The following is a 22,329-nucleotide window of genomic DNA, read 5'->3' as shown; positions in this document are numbered from 1 at the left end:
TTTTTGCAGAAGGTAAAGGGGAAGTTAACCCGAAACAGTTGAAATCACTTATGTTACACCATGCAGGTCGTGCAGTTCAAGATATTTTCTTTAGTATCGAAATACCTGAACCAGACGAAAATAATGCTGAAATGAACAATGTGTTCAAAGTTGCTGTGAAAAAACTGAGTGAACATTTTACACCGCATACAAACGTTACGTATGAAAGATCTGTATTCAGGTCTATGAGTCAACTACAGGGTGAATCGATTGACAAATATATTACAAGACTCAAGCAGAAAGCACAATATTGTAATTTTGCTGATGAAAGTGAAATAATACGTGATCAGGTGATTGAAAAATGTACGTCACATAGACTTCGTAGGAAATTACCGGAACGCGCTGATGTAAAACTGGACGATGTGATAAAATTAGCACAGACAATGGAATTTGCAGACAAGCAAGCTGATGCTATCCAAAATGGAATTTCCGGTAATTCTCAGGAGGGAACAACAACAGGTGATCAAGGTCATGGTGCATCGATAAACCGAGTTAGAGCGAAGAAATCGACAGCTCATTCACAAAAGAAGACATGTTGGGCATGTGGTAGAGTGGGACATTGTCATGGAAGTGCAGATTGCCCCGCAAAAGGAAAAAAAATGTCATACCTGTAAGAAGGAAGGTCATTTTGCTCAATGGTGCAGGAGTAAAACACATTCTAAGGACTTCAAAGGAAAAGGCAAAGAAAAACGGAGTTATAAAGCAAGTGAATGATACCCCAACTGAGCATCCTGAAGAACTGGAGAAATATGACTATGTTTTTACAGTTTCGGACACTATTGGTAACAAAGACAATTAGATCGATATTGAAGTTGGAGGTGTTCAGATCTCAGTTATCATTGATTCCGGTGCTTCCGTTCATATCATTGATCGACGCTTATGGGAACATTTGAAGGAACAGAAAATCAGCTGTACCTCACCTTTGACCAACATGAAGTTATATGGGTATGGGGGTCGCAATTCAATGACCGTAGCTGGTCGTTTTACGGCACAAGTGACTCTTTGTGGTAGTGACAATGTTACCTTTTATGTGATAGAAGAAAATAAACAACCACTCTTGGGTAAGGACACAGCCACAAAACTTGGGATTTTACATATTGGTAAATCTGGAGACTCAGAATCTGGACTTGTACGACAGGTAACAGACACAAAGGCCAGTTTGAAAGCAAAATATCCAGAATGTTTTGAAGGACTGGGAAAATTGAAAGATTTTCAGTTGAAGATTTCAATCGATGACAGTGCGAAACCCGTGGTACAACCATTAAGGAGGATACCTTACCATTTACGTGACAAAGTTGAACAGAAATTACGGGAACTAGAGTCATATGACATTATTGAGAAAGTTGACGAGCCAAGTGATTGGATGAGTCAGGTAGTAGTGGTGCCAAAAGCAAATGGTGACATAAGACTATGCATTGATATGCGTAGGGCCAATGAAGCTGTCATCCGAGAGAGGTACGCAATCCCAATAATTGATGATATTTTGAGTGACTTGAATCAGAGTCAAGTGTTCTCGAAATTGGACATTAAGTGGGCTTACTATCAGATTGAACTGGACCCTAGTGCAAGGAAAATAACCACTTTCCAAACACACAACGGAAACTTTCGATACAAGAGACTGATGTTTGGGATTTCTTGTGCACCAGAACTGTACAATAAAATTATTCACCAAGTGTTGAAGGACTGTGAAGGCGTGCAGAGTATATTTGACAACATTATCGTACATGGAAAATCTCAGAAAGAATATGACACAAATCTAGATAGACTCTTCCAGAAGTTGAGCGAGAAAGGTCTCACAATTAACTTGGACAAGTATCAGTTCAACATGCCGCACGTATCTTTTATGGGACATGTACTGTCTAAGCAGGGAATCTGTGTTGGTGAAGACAAGGTCAAAGCTGTATTAGAAGAGAGACAACCATCGAATGCTGCAGAAATCCGGAGTTTTTGGGGACTTGTTAATTTCAGTGCACGATTCATACCAAATCTAGCAACGATTGCAGAGCCGCTAAGATGACTCACAAGGAAAGGAGTGAAATTTCAGTGGGAACGGGAACAAGATGATGCTTTTAAGAAACTGAAGGAGTTGATGGCAAAAGTATGTACATTAGCATATTTTGATACTAAGGCTACTACTAAAGTTGTTGCAGACGCATCACCAGTTGGACTTGGTGCAGTATTGATCCAACAACAAGGCAAAGACCAGAGAGTAATCTGTTATGCAAGCTGTAGTTTGTGCGATGTAGAGCGCAGATATTCGCAAACGGAGAAAGAGGCACTTGCACTTGTATGGGCCTGTGAAAGATTTCACATGTATCTCTTTGGCAAGGAATTTGAACGTGTAACAGACCACAAACCTCTACAGTTCATATTCTCTCCAAGGTCAAAAACTTGTGTGCGTGTGGAGAGGTGGATTTTACGATTACAGTCTTACCACTACAAAGTCGTGTATATACCTGGACCTCGAAATGTGGCAGATTGTCTTTGAAGATTACTTCAAAAAGCTGACCACACAACTTCACATGATGAAATAGAGCAATACATTTGTTTAACACCTGTTGCCATGACAACCCGTGAAATTGAAAGAGCTTCAGCAGAGGACAGTCATCTTGAACTTGAACAAGTGAAATTACAGGGAATTGGAATAAAATAACTTGTAAGGAATATGAACAATGTGCTATTGAACATTTAGTTTTGAGAGGAACTAGAATTGTGATCCCTGAAGTGCTGAGAGGGAAAATACTGGATTTGGGACATGAAGGTCATCCTGGTATAGTTTGGATGAAACAGCGTCTGAGATCGAAAGTATGGTGGCCAGGCATAGACAAAGATATAGAGAGACACTGTAAGTCATGTTATGGATGTCAGCTGGTAACTAGACCAATGAATCCAGAACCATTGCACAGAACTGAGTTACCCTCCGAACCGTGGCAGGATTTGGCTGTGGACTTCTTAGGACCATTGCCATCAGGGTACAGTTTGTTTGTTCTTGTGGACTACTATTCAAGATGGGTGGATGTGACCATCATGAGATCAACGACAACAGACAAAGTGATTCAAAGTTTGAAAAACACTTTTGCTACACATGGTGTTCCATCATCATTAAGGACTGATAATAGACCTCAATTTGTTAGTGGAGAGTTCAAGGAGTTTTTGCAGGAGTACGGAATATCTCACCGAAAGACAACACCATTATGGCCTCAAGCCAACGGTAAAATAGAGCGTCAAAATAGTTCTCTTCTCAAAAGACTCAAAATAGCTAAAGTCGAGAAACGAAACTGGAAGGAGGAATTGCTCACATACCTCATGATGTATAGATTCACTCCACACACCGTGACTGGAATTAGTCCATCCCAAATGTTATTTGGAAGAACAATCCATACAAAACTACCCGAATTATGTCAACTTAATGGAACCGTTACAGAAACTCGTGATCGAGATAAGGAAAGCAAGGAGAAGGGCAAAATCTACACAGACGCAAGGGGAAACGCACAAGAAAATGATCTACAGGAAGGAGATCTCGTGTTGATGAAGCAAAAGAAAACCGACAAGCTTTCGACCAATTTTAATCCAAGTCCGATGAAAATTGTGTCAAAGGAAGGAAATGGTGTATTGGTGGAATCTCCTGAAGGTGTGCGATACAGAAGGAATGTTACGCATCTCAAGAAGTTCATAGGGGAAATGCCAAGTTCACCAAGTGAGAAATCTGTGAAAAATCAATGTGAGTATGTGAAAAATCAAAATGTGTCTTTGCAGAAGCAAAATGTGTCAAATCATAAAATTGTGTCAAGTGAAAATGTGTCAAATGAAAATGTGTCAATGTCAAATCAGTGTGAATATAATATCAATTCCAAGGAATCAAGTGCTTGCGATTCGTATGATGATCATGGTGATGTATCAGATTCTTCTGATGATTCTTGGAAACTTCTATCGAGTCCAAAGAGTCCAGAAACTACTGCTCATACTCGACCAGTACGCGAACGGAAAATGCCGATCAAGTTCAAAGACTATGAACTGAGTTAAATGATCAATTTTGTCATGTTTGTTTATTTTTGTAGTTAATGACATTCAAAAGTATTATTAGCAGCACTGTATTTTCAATTAAAAAAAAAATAGGGTTTTCATTAAGTAAAATTTCATGTACATTAAAAGTAAATTTTGATCTGGAAAAAGGAAGGGATGTAGTGTTTGGCTTATTTCATGTGTTCTAAGAAAGATAACTCTATGATATATCAGTTACTGTATTATCCATCATTCTGTGTACTACGTCATCAATATTGTTGTAGTTGAATAAATTGTGAACCCTAAGCACGTGTTATTACTGGGACAATGCATCAGTGTGCATGGATCGTTATCCGAGGTTAATTGTTATAAACTATAGGGGTACGACAAGGCCCGGTATGGTGAAGAGATAATTCATTTTTATGCGCCCAGATCGATAGATCCCCAATGTTTATATTTTTTGTCGTGTCTGTTTGTCTGTTTATCTGATTTTCTGTCTGTTCACAACTTTAAACTTCGTCAGAACTTTTCAACCATGAGAGACAGAGACTTCATATTTGGTATGCACACTCCACTAATAGAGTCCTTTCAAATGACATCAAGGTCAATGACCTTGTTACCTTGACTGTGACCTATATGCTAAAATAGCTTTTTCCACAATTTGTCATAACTTTTGAACCATAGGAGATAGGGACTTCATATTTGGTAAGCATACTCCACCGATAAAGTCCTTTCAAACGACGGCAAGGTCAATGATCTTGTGACCTTGACTGTGATCTATATGCTAAAAATAGCTCTTTACACTTTTTGCCAAAACTTTTGAACCATAAGAGATAGGGACTTCATATTTAGTATGCATACTCCACCGATTAAGTTCTTTCAAATGACACCATGGTCAATGACCTTGTGACCTTGACTGTGATCAATATGCTAAAAATAGATTTTTTGAACTTTGTTGCCGCCGGGCGCATAGTGTTTCACAAACACATCTTGTTTATTCAAAATTTCATTTTCCATGCATTTGTACAGGGAGTTTATATACACTTGAGGTGAGCGGCAGATCGAATTTGGAAGATGGATCACTTTCAGATGTTGTGATGAAGATTGTTGAAAGGGATTATCAACATAGAACCAATCCATATGAATGTGCAAGTCAGGTGAGTATTGGACTTCAATGCGTAATCATGAAATGTTTATATATTGCATAACTTAGTGAAAGCACGCCACAAAGATTTTAAGTATCTCAGTTAGTTTCATGGATATTACAGATGTATCACTATCATATGTTTGACATTGAGTCGCATTGTCTTAATTTCAATTATGTTTAGTTATACATGTTTTAAGTTACTTAAGTATGTCTTCAAAAGCTTGTGTCCTTAATTTCAATAGAAGTAATGAAAACCTCTTTAAAAATTGTATTGTTTTTCTTTATAATTTTGAAACTGATTATTATTAGGACTTGTACAACACCTGAGTACCCAGATGACTGTTGAACTAATTGATGACCAAGAAAATATGTCAGAGAGGGGAATCCAATACAGATGTCATGATCAAGAAAATGTACTGTTATCAATGATATGATCAAAAATATATAAACTTATAACGATTTAGAATATCACTTCTTTAATATCACTCTTCATTACTTAATTGTTCACACATTATGACCTACACTTATGCTATAAACCTTATCTGTATATTAATCGCCCCCTCTTATATAACCCCCTGCTGATCGTAATGACCTGTGTATTGACTCCTGATCTTAAGGATCTTATAATATGCTCCTGATCGTCAGGAGCAGATCTTGGGTATATATATAGTGCGACAGAATTTTAGAATAAGATAGGAAGATGGAAATATAGAAGACTTAGTAGAAATAACTGTTAGAGATAGATAAAGTTACTTACTTACTTCCGTTATTACCTATGACTTGGATTTATAATTTTTTTTACATATGATTGTTTTACTTGGATTTTATTTTTTGTGAATTATTTTTCCTAAATGTTTCTATTTGTGATGGTTTGTGTAAATAAACTGTAGACTAGCATTTTGGCATCTATTATCAAGATATGAGGAACAAGGATAAATTGATTTATTCATGCAAACTGACATTATGAAATGTGTTGTAAGACCGCTCGGTGCGGCGCTACAAACTAACTAGGAAATATCTTTGAGATTTCTAGATGAACATGCAAGCATTTATGATTTTTCATGTTATTCAGACAGAGAATTTTAGCACAAATTTTAATTTTCAGTACAGTAATTTAAACTGGATGTGTAATTTTCAGTACAGTTATGTAAAATGAATATGTTACTTATTATGATTGTCAATTTGTCAAGAGGACATAATTGTAGTATATTTTTACGATCACTTGCAGAACAAAACACACAGAACTTTTTTCTCTGTGTGCATCATACACTTGTAAATGTTTTACACCACCATAGTTACATATTTTACATTGATGACGTGTTAATCGAGCACACACATAAAAATGCGTATAGCTGGATACATGCAAACATGCATCTACCATAACCTATTGCATATTTTCCAAGGTGTGTGAAGTGGAGCACGTACATGAAAATGTGTGAAGCTGGACACATACACAAATACACATGCATCTGCCACAACCTATTACATATTTTCCAAGGTGTGTGAAGTAGAGCACATACATGAAAATGTGTTAAGCTGGACACATATGCAATTACACATGCATTTTCCACAACCTATTACATATTTACCATGGCGTGTGAAGTCGAGCACATACATGAAAATGGGTGAAGCTGGACACATATGCAAACACACTAATATATACCACAGACATAAAACATAATCTAAACTAAGTCAAGCACAGACAGGCTCACTGGCTGAAGCTGGACTCATACATGCTCATGCATTTTGCAAACTGCATCCTTATATATATTCTAATAGATGTTTCACCATTTTATTGTGTTTTTGAATATGTAAAATGCATCATTTTGCATTACAAGTTGAAAGTGTCAAGATGTTATTAGCCTGTATATAAGCGCAAATCAGATAGCCTTTTGTGTATTTTTTCCCCACATTTTTAATTCAATTTAAACTGCAAAGTTTATTTTATATTTATATTTTCATTCGCCATAAAGAATAAATAATATTGTACCGGTCTTGTAGAGTAGGCTTTCCCCCTAAAAATCTTTCCCCCCGGAAAACTGGCTCTAGAGTAGAATTTCCTCCTGGAAAATTGGCTCTAGAGTAGGATTTCCCCCCAGGAAAACTGGCTCTAGAGTAGGATTTCCCCTGCGGAAATCCAACACCAGAGTCAATTTTCCGGGGGGAAATCCTACTCTGTGTGGTAGTTATAGAGTGCGATTTCCCCCAGAGCCAATCCCCCCCCCCCAATGAAATATAATTTAAGGACAGGTGATACAAATAAACCTTGAAAATTACAATTTAAGTCCTATCTAAATAAGTAAAATGAAAACTATTTTAAATTTTTCATTAAAAGTTTCACAAAAATGGGATTTAAGGAGATGTTATATGACCAAATATTGTATAGATTAATAAGGATGTTTACAGAGAGGTGGAAATTTGAAGTTTACAATTTTTAAAAATATTTTATAGGTCCAAAAGTATATACCAATCCAGATATCCATTTTTGTCTGTTTCACTATGTTTTGAGAATATTTACATTTCTGTTGAAATCTATATATTGTGGTTGAGATTCCATGAATTTACCTTTTAAAAATCAGTTTCTCGTTTGTCTTTTTTTTCTTCACAAAAACATTGCAGCTGTTGCTTATATTGACTCTATAACGAGGGGGGAAATCCTACTCTGAGAGAGAAAGAGGGGGAAACTTGGCTCTGGTGTGGGATTTCCCCCCGGGGGGAAATCCTACTCTAGAGTACGATTTCCGGGGGGAAAGCTGGCTATGGGGGAAATCCTACTCTACAACACCGGTATTATAGTTTAAAGTGAAATTGTACCTCCATTCATAAGCAGAAATGTGAAATTAATACTTATCAACTGTATTTTTTTTATTTTGTTTTACATGTATCTGAATGTTTAAAGGAAAACAAAAGTCAAAGATAGCTCAATATAATGTTTATATTCAAGGTTATAAATGGATATTGTTTGTGCTGTATAATATCTGACTCATCATATGATGAGAAGCAAAAATACAGAATATTTTTAGATCATTTTTGTTTGGAGAATGAAAATTATCAATATGCCAATTTTTCCCATTGTTATATTATTAATTACTTTATCATTAATATCAATGTACATATAAAAGATCTATGCCATCCAATCCAGAGAGTTGTAGGCAATCCTGGTGCAGATAATATTTTCCCCGTGTTTCATAGTAGAGCGGGAACACATTGTATGATAGGGACATATATTAATGGTTTTGCTTGTATATGTGGGCGTGGCCAAAGGAAGGCCAATGAGAAATGAGTATTCAGTAAGGTGTTCAAATCCTTCTAAGCCAGTGCTCTTCAATACACACACATGATTTTTTCGGCTTTATAATATATATCATATTTGTATAAATATACCGGTATTAAATGGAAAAAAACTGTTGAAATGTATTTTAATTTAGATTTTTTCATACATGCAATTAACTCGCCTGAAATATAAGGAGACTCTACCGCTTCACTTGAAAAGGTAGCTCACCAGCGAGGCAGTATAAAGTTACCTATATACTGTCCGCTATGCTATCTCACTTTCTTGCACTTTAAAGCCGCTTGGTCCGATTCTAATAGCTAAAAAAATATATTCGTTTTTCTTCTTGAAAAATAATTGTCCATAAATTATTTCAACTTTTGTCAAATTATATCTCCAAAGTCTTTTTCTTTTTAAAAATATCAAATTTCAAAAGTTAAAAACCTAATTTTTGTTAGGTCACACAAAAAATAATCCTTTGTTTATATTGCGTGAAATCACCTTCGCAAAATTAAATTTATCGCTTACATGTATAACTCATGAAGAACAAACCCGAGATTTTTTCCGTAACAAATTGTACACGGGCAATATTCTAGCCCTCGTTACTAAACTCCCTTTTTAAAAAATCTTTGAAAATATCTCATTTTCCTTTATTACTATGGATTATATTTAGTTAATTTCTTCATTTTTAAAAGATCTATATATCACGACTTAGGATTCTACTAAAAAAAAAAATACTCGGGTTTGAATTATCTTCATAATTAGATATAGCCGATAAAAGTACATGTGTATTTTTTCAAAGGTGGCTTCTAAACAGATTTTAACTTCCCGTCAGGAACTGCTGTTTGTCAGCAAGGTTTTTGGTCTATGTTTTCCATGTAAGGATTGTTGTAATAAACTATTAAATCAATCTTATAATTAATTTTTATATATTATCTATGTAATGACATACTTTTAATGTTTACGATAATATGTGCCTGTTTCGGATGAAGCGGCTTTAAACAAAGAGTGTGATAAACATATACAGAAAGGATATGCATATTTTTTAATCAAAGATCTGAAATTATTTCTTTTAACGCACTTGTATCAAATTTTGACTGAAAAATTCATCAATGAAGATTTAAAAAATAAGATAAAATGCCGGTAAATAAGATCTGCAAGCCGGAACCACCACTTTACTCTCTTTTATGCAATTTTAAGACTGTTGACCTATTAGTTACGCTTTGGGGTACCCATCTCTTATCCGCAACTCCTCTCATACCACTGAAGGGAGGAATTTGATGAAACTTTCACAGAATCCATTTGGCATATTGTCACTGTGAATCCCTCTATTTTACTTTTTTGATCCAACACATATTTTAGGTTTCCCATAGCAAAACATTGACACAGCCAAAATATATTTATATAGAACGCGGGGGTATCATTTAGTGAGTTCAATGCTCACAGTACCCCTAGTTTTATTTCAGTCCTGTGAACATGAGCCTGTTTGCGTGGTGAGATTTTTGCATATGCGATTAGTAAAGTTTGAAAGAAAACTAACCTCAAACGGAACGTTAAAGGTGGCGCCTTTCTAAACACTTGACCACATATTTTAAACATTTTAATCTTCACCAAAATTTATCCGAAGCGAATATGGAAATCGAAACTTTTACTCCATAAGACTATCCATGTTTACAGTACCTGAGTTATTATATTTAACTATTTTATTAAGATGGTATATTAGAATTTTTTGGCAGAGCTGTTCTCTTTATATTTAAATAACCCTGAAACCTATCATTGTCTTCAGCTTCCTTTTCGTTTTTTGATAATTAGGATGTAATTTTGATGACGTATTATTGTTTTTTATTAATCTTTTGTTCTCTTGAAATTTGCGATTGTGTCTTAAATTTTTTTTTTTTTGTAATCAAGTGATCAATCGATTGGCTTGCGTGATAATTTGCATAAACGCCGAAGGCGTGTATGCATAAAATTATCACGCAAGCCATTCCATTGATCATCTTCATGAAATTGAAAAAATCTGACAGTTATTCCTTATATTTACATGCTTTGATTCCGCAATTCCACGTGTTCTAAGCCCTGCTTCAGTCTAGCTGTTTGTCCCGCCCTGCACGTGTTTTTTTGGAACCGCGCCAATACATTGATGGGGAAATGAAGTACATTTACATAAGTAATTTTATCACGGACATAGACATTGGAAATGTAAATATTATAGTATCATTAAAGTCACAATTTGTGAACGATATCCTCAGTTGATCGTCATCTTATGACGTAAAACACAAAACTTAGCAATAAGTTACTAGAACGTATATGGTTCAATAGAGCTAAAACTGAGGGCCATTCGAACATATACATACCTATTTCTTTTTCAAGTTTTGGATCTGAAAATAACCAATTTATTATAAAAGATAGTCACAACGGCCATATAATATGTAAATATATGTATAGAGATTACACAATCATCAGGTTAATCACTTACCCATTCGCAAAATATGTCTCATTTTCAAGTCACTCGTCTCTGAAAAAGCATATTATTTTTGATACAGTCAAAAAAGTATAATATCATATAAAACTTAAGCGCTCGTAAGGCTAGACACATTTTGATCAGTTAGCCTAATAAGCTTAATGTAACTTGGGTAAAATGAAGTTTCTTTTATTAAATCAAACAAAGTCATAAAATTATTGCATATGAATTATTATTCTACTCTACATAGGAAATTCAATTACATTTAAATTTTCTCAATATAAATTTCTTAATTCAAATGATTTACCAAACATTTCCATTTGAAACATAAGCATAAGATGTATCATTTCACAATTTTACAAAGCTTAATGAAGCTTAAATACAGATGGAGAATAATAAGTATGTATACAGATGTAATTTTGTTTATAAGACAAAGTGAAAAGTACTTTCTTAATGAAATATTTGGTAGGAAAGCAATGAAGGTCGGTTCTCATAAACCATATCTACTTGCCTCAATTTATTTTTTTTTTCAATAAGGACGAATTATATTGGTTAACCCACTCCATTTTAATCTTAATTTAATCTATGTGGTCTTACCCAAGGACTTGGAAACAGTTGAATGTAGTTCATCAAAAGCTCCCAGCTTATTGATGTATTTATGTTCAAGTTCTGGGTCCATGGAACATGTTTTGATGTCAGTCACAGAATCCTGGTACACAGTGGACGTCCCTAGATGGCGCTCTAATTCAACAACAATATCTCGGATGTTCTGCCATTCCGGACTAAATTCAGAGTCAGAAAGAGATATATCGATAGAATGACCGTAGTATTTGTTTCGAAGAAGACGAATCCTTTCTATGTTGGCGGCAACACTTCTGTCGGCGGGGTCTGGATTCTCGCCCCAACCCTTAGAATGTGGAGGTATTTTACTGACATTCCGAAGAATGATGTACAAGATAGAAATGTCCAGGTCTGAATAGTTTCCTCTATACTGGTTTGTCGGTGAGGGAAAAATGATCTCATATTGTGAAAGATTAAGAGGGGTCCGATTTTTGTTTTTCTTCAGATCATCAGTCCATTGTTTCACTTCTTTAGATAGATCAGACGGAGGAATTTCGTTTTTAAGAATATCACGTAACACATCAGTACAGGGACCCAGTATGAGCCTCGCCAGCCGAGCAGTGTTTGTGGTCTCTGGTGTTGATGTGTACTTGGATAGCGACATCTCAGATTTGTATTATAAAGCTTCTATCTATAAATAAATACAAAAGTTATTGTAATTATATATTCTGTAGGTCATCACAAAATTAATTAGGTCGTCCGGGTTCGTCCTTTATTGTTCGTTGCAATGACTTATCAGCATACATAGTGAATGTACAAATCGGTTTATGGATTATATATGAAGAATTTCTGTAAAGTTTGTAGACAACTGTAAGAACACTGGCTTATTTTTTGTAAATACAAGGGAATAAGGTTTAAGAATTCAGACGTGAAGTTTAGAGATAACAATTTCTTATAATCGATATCTAAAATTGATTTGAGGTCGTTAAAATTAATCAAAATATGCAGAGGCATTATACAAACAGAATTTTGTCGTTTCTGGGTCTCTGTAGTTATCACAGAGGTTAAATACCAAACCCATGACGTCATAACTGTTGATCATGCAGTAGCAGAGTGAAAGTAAAACGTAACGAGAATTCATGTAAACAAACACAAGAAATCGGAGTTTAAAAGCATTTAGAATAAATATCATGTGTGATTCATGTGAGAATAAAGCTTATGAATAAGGTATGGTAATATACTTCCACAATTTCTTCGTAAAATTAAAGCAGGGAGGCTGTTTACTTGCCAATCAGCCTTTCCTCTGTAGTTCGTAACAAATAAGATGCAAAAGTTCAACACTACGCCGCACACTTTGAAGCTTAATATTTGTTTCTATCTAAAGTTCTTATTCTATTGTTTTTGAAAAGTGCTGCTAGAATCGTATGGTTTACGGGAATTAATGCATTTTTTCGATGTTATGAACAAAATGTAAAAATTTTGGGAAGGTTTCGTCAGAAAGTGTTGAATAATTATTTCTGTGATAGGAAATTAGTATTCTAGCAGCACTTTTCAAGGTACAGAAATGTTTTTACATAATTATTATTACAAATTGAAATTAATTATCCCCGGGGTAGTGTTGAACTTTTCACTTTTTTATTAAGGCATGTTTTCTAATTATAGACGTCAGCCTGGACGTCACGTGGTGACGTCGTGGTGAAGCGCTTCATGTAGTTTAAGTCCCATTGAAGTCTATAGAATGCATAATTATAACAAAAGTTTTATGCTTGACTTTTCCGATTTATTAGTGTAACCTAATTATAGAAAAGTCTTAATTCGCCGAATTCTGGTCCATGTGTTGCCTTAACATACCCGCGTGTGAACAAAATTGTGTTTTGATTAAAAAAATGCAATTATTTGAAAATATGAATATGAAGCTTTAGATACATTTTATATTTGCACTGGGAGCACAAAACAACGTTTAAAAGGTCATAAGTGCAAAACTAGTGTCTAGAAAGAATCTTCATATTTTCTCACTGGAATCCGAAACATGTGTCGATTTACTTTTTAATAAAGGTGTCTTAATGGCCACTTTTTAAGCAAAAAATATATAAAATATTACATGAGATTTATTATCAAATATCTCCCAGTTTAATAAAACTTCACATGTCGTTGAGACCTTTACATTGAAGGAGTCCCACACTTTATCATAAACATCAACGCATATGATCAAATAACTCTACAAACTATTGGCTAATATTTTATCAACACTGTCATTAAGGTCTTCCGTTCACAACGGAAGACCTTTGGTAAGGTTTTTCTTATTAGGGTCTTCCGTTTTTAGCGGAAGACCCTTCTATTATTATTATGTTTCTTTTTCAATTTTCTTATTTTAGGGTCTTCTGTCTTCAGTGGAAGACCCTTCTATTATTGTAAAGTTTCTTTTTCTTCTTATTATTATTTTGTTTCCAACACCGATATCTCATTTCGGTTCGGTGGATCTTTATAAAACTTTCGGAGATAATTTTGGCTCGATCCCCCTTTTTTTTCTTATTTTATTTGTGGTCCTGAAATATGACATAATTGCTTCAATTTTTGTCTGACCTTCTTAGAGAATACTACGCAAAACAGAGATTGAAAACTTTCAAGAATGATTGAATGTGAGCTTTACATTTGAAGCTGACTTTTGAATTTTGAAGAAGGCGTTAATTTTTTTCAAAATTTTAAAAAAAAAAACAAACTTTTATCCAATTTTAATTTTTAATGTCAACAAATAGATCGTGGCAAGCACTTTCCAAATGTGTATTTGTTTTTTATGTGAGTACAATAATAAACAATATATAAGCTCAGGTGTGTTACGACACTAAAGTGAAAATGTACTCCTAGAAATTTCTTTCTAAAAAATCATATCTCTTTTATTTATTGACCGATTTCAAATGTTTTTACACCATCAAGTAGATCTTTTCAGGACCTTTCCAACAGTATGTTTCCTTTTTTTTGTACATGGACTTATAAAGAAAATATGAGCTCAGGTAAGTTAGCCTTTCGTTTTTACAGGACATGTCAAATTCATTTTCAAGAACACTTGCAGATGGCGGTACTCTTTCGATCTCTTTAGATCTCTTTGATCTTGGGTGGATTTCCTTTGATATCTGTAAAACGACAATTTCTTGACACATTTCTTGACAGATTTTTAAACTTCTTAAATCATCAAATAGATCTTTTTGAGAGCTTTCCAACGGAATATTTCTTTGTATTATTTTATTGGCTTTCACAAGTATACAACGCAACTATATATACAAGCAAAGCTTATAAACACACATACATATGCACGGTAAATTTCTTATTAATTTCATTCGTTTACAACAGTACAAAGTTTACTTGTAATCGTGAAAGTTGTTTTGGGGGGGTTTTTTAAAAAAAAAAAAAAGAAAAAAAGGGGGATCAGCAGCAGTAGTAGAGAAATGCATTCAAATATTTGTGATTAACTCATGTAAATCCTTATAATTAGCATATAATTACTTTTCATCAAAAAAATAGATGATTTTTTTTCAAAGCACGTCAAAAATTTTTTGCCATTGTCTTTAATATTCTATAAATTTACATCTTTGTAATAAAAAAAACTTTATATAAAAATTCTGTCTTTAATCCTCTTTATTAGGATATCAATACTTAATTTTGGGACACTTTTATATTTACTAGCAAAGATAAACTGCTTTACAGTAAGTATTATCAAGTTTTGTAATTTACATATATTCCTGTTCTCGTATTTACCAAACAGTATTGCTATTTCATTAAAACTACAATGCGTCTCAAATTTTTTCCAAAACCCATTCTTCCATCCTACACCATAAATATTTTACTTTGAAACATTCTACAAACAGGTGGTCAATTGTTTCTATGCCACTTAAATAAAAAGTGCAAGCTGGTGAATCAATCAACTTCAATCTAAAAAGATAATAATTTGTTGGAATAATTTTGTGTAATATTTGAAATTGGAGCCAGTGAAATTTGGATTCCTGAGTTACTTTAAAAGGAAGTTCAAATATTTTATTCCAATCTAATTCATCAAAGAATCATAATTTTAATTCCATTTTAAAAGAGAACTGATTGGCTTTCTCTATTTATTTATGAATGTTTTATACATATCTTTACACCCTTTATTACTTCTATAAAATATGAAAGTTGAATTTGGAATATTTGATCCAATAACCTTTAATCTTTTAATGTCTTCTATTCTTGCATACTTCAGTCTTTTTAATATAGCACTCTTAAGACCATTATATTCAACAAAATTTGTTTTCACTTTTAAGTTAACTATGGTATCAAAGCTTAAAAGGTTACCATCATTATCAAAAAGGTCAATTAAAAAGACAAAGCCTTTATCAAAATACACTGTAGCTTCTCAAGAAAAAAAAAGATTTTCTGTTAATCATTATGTGTTGGTTATTCCATATATATTCTAAAAACACAAGTTTGTTTTCTTGGTATATATTTATAGGTTTCACCCAGGAATTTGTTACGGTTCCGTAATTATTCCCTTTACTGTATAAGTAACATCTTCTGTGGAAATACATAGTGTAAGTTAAACAAAAACTCCCTGCAATATATACTGGTCCATAAAATGACAAATTCATGTTTAATTTATTGTAAGTTTAATTTCATCAACAACATTATATTTACCAAGTGTAGAATTGGGAAGAGGTCGTTGATATTAGTGACGCCCGAATTTCCTCGACATCTTACATTCACGCTTTAACTGTTTATGATTGTTTTTTTTTATTCTTACGAAGTCCATCAGCGATAAGTACCTATATTATGAATGTTTCCCTCGGTCATTATCCGCGCCCTAGGGTGTGTGTTTTCTTTCGTCGATTCGATCGGCATGGCAACATATCAACTAACAAGCATGGCGGGTATTTTCACTTTGTCGTGACGTCACGATAATCGAGCCCTATGCCAATATAAGCCAGCGCAAATCGACCAACGGTCAGAATAGGTTAGACACTTCGGCTTTACACTTCATATCGCCAGCATGTCTGGGAATGATAGTCGATGGGTAATTACTGTTACATAATTTATTAATTAATTTTTGGGAGCTGATGAATTTTGTATCATATTTTATTATTACTTTTTAATATTTAAATTAATTATTGAATTGGTCTTTGGGAGAAAATTAGTTGGAGGTAAAATAACTCTCCCATAACTATATCTGATTATAACATAATTGTATTGCAAAGGACTCCCAATATTTCGGGAAAAGATAATTTTGTGCTTTTGTAAATTTATATTAATTATTCCCTAAAACATTAATCTCCCATTTAAGAATATTTTATTCCCATTCTGGCAGAAAAATAATATTTCTACGGGAGTAAGAAATAGGAATAAACATTCAAAGAGATCGTGCAAATTAAATACAACAAGCAATAATAATTCTTTATAAACTTTAATCCTGACTCATAGTTCTTTTGTCCAATATACAGAATTGGGAGACCCACAAGTTGTCTCAAGGGAGAAAACCCTGAACAGCAACAAATTAAGGACCTCTTTTCAAAAATTGTTTGTTAAATTCTTTGCTAAGTTTAGAATGTAATCTGAGCCCCTTATAACAACTTTACTCATTTTGCATCTGAGTGAATGAGTCTCCTAACCCAACTTGATTTAAGTGCAGAAATAAATTCTGTGCAATCTACCATTTTCAACCCTCCATATTTATAGTCCTAAATTACAACATTTTTATCTTATGTTATTTACTAGTCCATAAAAAGTGAAACAACTCTGTATCAAACATATTTTTTTTAGAAATTCGGGTTTAGGATTTGGTAGTGTACGAATCAGATGATTTAGTTTTGGTATTATAAGAGTTTTTTTTACTGATAATCTACAGATCTTTAGATTTTTAATGCACTAATTAAGAAACTCTGCGCTCAGGTATATTAGCATTCTGTCTTGACAAAAACTCATTATGAAGGACGCTTGCGGTTGGTGTGAATGACTGTACCCTACGATCTCTTGCTTGTATCATCTGATGTAAACAAAATATTACACAGTGTTATTGAAAATTCTCGAAGGTCAAATTTAGTGAAATTAAAACAATTTAAATTTTTCAATTTTGTTATAAATTGCTACCAAAGGTTAAACAAGGACTATTGATGTATTTTTAATTAAGGATTGAAAACATTAGATCATGTGATTTGAAATCTTTATAAGGTCAAATATTGTGAAATTTAATCAATTTAAAATTTTCAAAAAAATTAAATGGTTCCTAATTGTTTAAACATGGGCTACATCTGCATTTAAAAAGATCGATAACAACATAGGGTGTGTTTTGAAATCTCTCAAATGTCAAATAGAGTGAAATTTAATCTATTCAAATTTTTCAAAAAAATTAAATTGCTTCCATATGTTACAACAAAGACCGGCTAAGAATTTAGAATGATCGAGAACATCAAAGAGTGTGTTTTGATATTAAAGAGAGTGTTTTAAACGAGTTAAATTTGTCAAAATATTTTAATTGCTTCAAAATGATAAAACAATCACTTTATAAGTATTTTGACAGATAGAGAATATCACATTACATCTTTTGAAATCAAAAGTCAAATAGAGTGAAATTTAAATGATTTAAAATTTGCATTCAAATGTAAAATCAAACACTGTGTGTGTATTTTGTCAGATAGAGAACATCATACAATGGGTTTTGAAATCTTTCAAAGGTTAAATAGAATGAGATTTAAATGATTTAAAATTTTCTTAAAATTAAATTGCGCCCAAATGTAAAATCGAGTACAATATTTGTATTTTGACAGATGGGGAACATCATACAATGTGTTTTGAAATCTTTCAAAGGTCAAATAGAGTGAGATTTAAACGCTCTAAATTTTTCAAAAAATGCAAATTTCTTCCAATTGTATAATCGAGTACTATATCTGTATTTTGACAGATGGAGAACATTTTTTTAAAAAGTGTTTTGAAACATCTCAGGTCGAATAAAGCAAGATTTAAACGATTTAAATTTTTCAAAAAATTTAAATTTCTTTCAAGTATAAACTAGAGTAAGAAATCTGTATTTAGACAATTGGAGAACACCATACAATGTGTTTGGAAATTGTTCTAAGGTCAAATTAAGTGAGATTCAAACGATTGAATTTTTTCAAAAAAAATAAAATTAAATATGCAGCCTTTGAGTTTTCATTAAACGTCCCCATTAAGGAGTTGAAGGGTTGGTCCTTAAATATTTCTTTTGCAAAAAATTTGAAAACGAAAAAGAATCTCTGAAAAGTTGTTAAACAAAAAGTGTTCAAAATCCTGAAAGCTACAAGATGAAATCCAAAATGGGCTGGGCACTCAAATTAGGGGCCAAAATTCTTCAATCGATAACTCTTTATCAGTTAATATTTTGTAATACATTGCTGAAGCAAAGATGTCTATCTCAACAATCTACAACTATATATTATAATTTTTTTTGTCGTATGGTTCATTATAAGGGGTCACAAGGGGTCAGATTGCTAAATCTTTGATGCTTTATATCTAAAAAATTGGAAATATTTTGATGAGTGATAATGAACAAAAGATGTTTAAAATAATGTTTTAAACAATATGCAACCTTTCATTTTTCAGTAAACGTCCCCATAAAGGAGTTGAAGGGTTGGCCCCTAAATGTTTCTTTTGCAAATAATTCGAAAATGAAAAAGAATCTCTAAATAGTTGTTGAACAAAAAGTGTTTTAAATCTTAAGAGGTTTAAGATGAAATCCAGAAAAAAAGGGCTGGGCACTCAAATTAAGGGCTGAAAGGGTTCATATGTCTTCAATCGATAACTCTTCAGCAGTCAATATTTTGATATACATTACTGAAGCAAAAATGTTTATCTCAACAATTTACAACTATATCTTATGATTTTAATGTCGTATGGTACATAATAAGGTGCCATAGTGGGCCAGATTGCTAAATGTTTTATGCTTTATGTATCCAAAGTGGGAAATATTTCAATGTTATCTTGAACAAAAGATGTTCAAAATTATGTTCTGAACAATATGCGACCTTTCATTGTTTGATAAACATCCCCATTAAGGAGTTGAAGGGATGGCCCCTAAATATTTCTTATGCACTAACTCGAAAACGAAAAAGAATCTCTGAATATTTGTTGAACAAAAAGTGATCAAAATCCTAAGAGCTTTAAGATGATATGACGAAAAAAGGACTGAGCTTCCACATTGTTGGCCGTGAGGGACCAAAAGTCGAATTTCAAAGTCTTGAATGTTCATTGTCTTTTAACAGATTATGGAGGCAAAATCGTTCTTCTTCACAATCTTTATCATTGTATTTTAATGAAAATCTCAATTAAAATCTTATCTCATCTCATCAAAAATCGGACGGAAGACCCACTCGTTGCTCGCAACGAGATCGAATACTACACAAAATAGAGATTTGAAACTTTCACGAATGATTGAATGTGAACATTACATTTGTAGCTGATTTTTGAAATTTTAAGAATATGTTTAAATTATTCAAATTTTAAAGTTTAATTTTTCCAAAAAAAAAATCATCCAATTTTAATTTTTTTTTACGTCATCAGAGAGATCTTGGCAAGCTCTTTCCAAAGATGTATTTGTTTTGTATGTGAGTACAATGATTGACAATATATCAGCAGGGTGGACGTGTTTTCACCACTCCCTGTCAATTTGACCATTCGCTCTATTTGCGAGTTACATATCCAAAATACGAGGATTGTTCGATATGTATTGTGTATTGTACCACAGCGCGATTACGCCTTGCACGATTTCGTCGATATTTATACGCTTGGATAACTCTATTCATTACCTTGCCAACAGTATAAAAACGAGACTTCAACTACACATGGTTATAAAATAATTGTCATTTCAATAGAGCCAGTCGTTGGCCACTGTTGTAAAAATGGTTGGGAAAGGGGTTGAGAATATTGAAGAAATTAGAGCTTATATAAAATTTCGCACAAAACTCGGTAATAAGGTAAAGCATATTTTTACTGAATTGGGGGAAGTTTATGAGTCTGATAAGGTATCTTATGAGACAGTTCGTAGGTGGAGACAGTAATTTCTGACTGGCACAGGGTCCGTCAAAGATGCAGCAAAATCGGGTCGACCTGTGACTGTATCAGGCAAGAAGAATATCTCAAAAGTCATGGAAATAATTAAAAGTGATGGCAGGTACATGTACACGATTTGTGATATTGCCAAAGCTGTTGGCATATCTTTATCACGGGTGCATTTCATTTTGAAGCGTATTTTTAAAGTACGAAAGATTTCTGCCAGATTGATACCCCATATATTGACACATGACCAAAAAAAGGTACGAATACATCCCGCTAAGCGAATACATACCGCTAAGCGAGTGTTACAGGTCGGTATTACCGAGATGTTGTACTACAAAAGCTCAAGAAATATTATCACAAACGACGTCCTGTGTCGGGATTTATATAGGCATGTTCGCCTTCTTCATGATAATGCTCCATCACATACATCTGAGCATGTAAATCAATTTTTGAAGTCTGAGAAGGTTACCCTCTTGCCACACCCACCATACTCTCCGGATCGAGCACCATGCCACTTTTCCCTTTTTCCAAAACTTAAAAAAAGTTCTTATCTGGTCGTCGATACAAGTCCCAACAGGCCCTTGTCTCAGCCGTTAGGCAGTGCCGCAGAGGTATACCTAAATCAGCGTACCGAGACGCATTTCAGAAATGGATTCAGAGATTAAAATTGTGTATTTCAAATCACGGAGAATACTTTGAAGGGATGTTATGTCCATTTGACTATTTGAATCGAATGCTTTTGAGATATCGTACAATACACAATACATATTGAACAACCCTCGTGCTTAACCGAATTTTTGTGAAAATAGGTTTTGGTGTGATTTGGATGTGATCTGGATGCTATTTTTGGTGTTTATTTGGTGTTTTCATGGGATATAAATCGATTAAATCGACGGGAGCTTAGATCTGTGTGAGTACGTACTCAGTCCTGTGTATATAGAAACGTACCTGTGAATACGTTGGTCTTTGAGCATTTTTTTTTTCATTTATATTTCAAAATGGTTCAATTGCTAAAACCCGTGTACATAAAAGACAGCGATCTACCAAAAGAGGAAAACGAACGTATTTTTCCTCAAACTTTGATATTCTCAATGCCGTCAGTCACAGTGTCGATGCATATGCGATTAAGAGGCAGTCCGCCGAAAAACCAGACAGGGTTGTATTAATAGGCGGCACATTGAATGTGACGAATATTTAAAATTTTATTGAAAACAATATCAATGTAGTCCAAATGGAATAATGTAATCGAAAATTTGTTTGAAAATTGCTTATTTAGTAAAATATCGTTTTGTTTCGTGTTCTTGAATTCCCCTATATAAACCATTGAATTTAGGTCAGAAACAACGAACTGTAATTTCCAATACATATTTAACAGGACCATAATTCATGCTGAACTGAATCTAGAAATATTTCGACTTTCAGTTTCAAAAATAAAATTGGTGGGCAAAACACACATTGTATACTGTTTAACGTCCCTCTCCAGAATATTTCACTGATATGGAGACGTCACCATTGCCGGTGAAGGGCTGCAAATTTAGGCCTATGCTCGGCACTCAGGGCCTTTGAGCAGGGAGGGATCATTATCGTGCCACACCTGCTGTGACACGGGGCCTCGGTTTATACGGTCTCATCCGAAGGACCGCCCCATTTAGTCGCCTTTTACGACAAGCAAGGGGGTACTGAGGATCAATTCTAACCCGGATCCCCACGGGGTCATCGTACTATCGAAATCCTAGTGAAATATTTAGAATATATACACAAAATAAAATTTTTAAACAAAAAAAAATTACTACTTTATTT

Source organism: Saccostrea cucullata, unplaced genomic scaffold (genome assembly GCF_032062105.1).
Source record: "Saccostrea cucullata isolate Sc308-1 unplaced genomic scaffold, CSIRO_AGI_Scuc_v1 ctg1149, whole genome shotgun sequence".
NCBI lineage: Eukaryota > Metazoa > Mollusca > Bivalvia > Ostreida > Ostreidae > Saccostrea > Saccostrea cuccullata.
Note: the sequence above shows the minus strand (reverse complement) of the source record.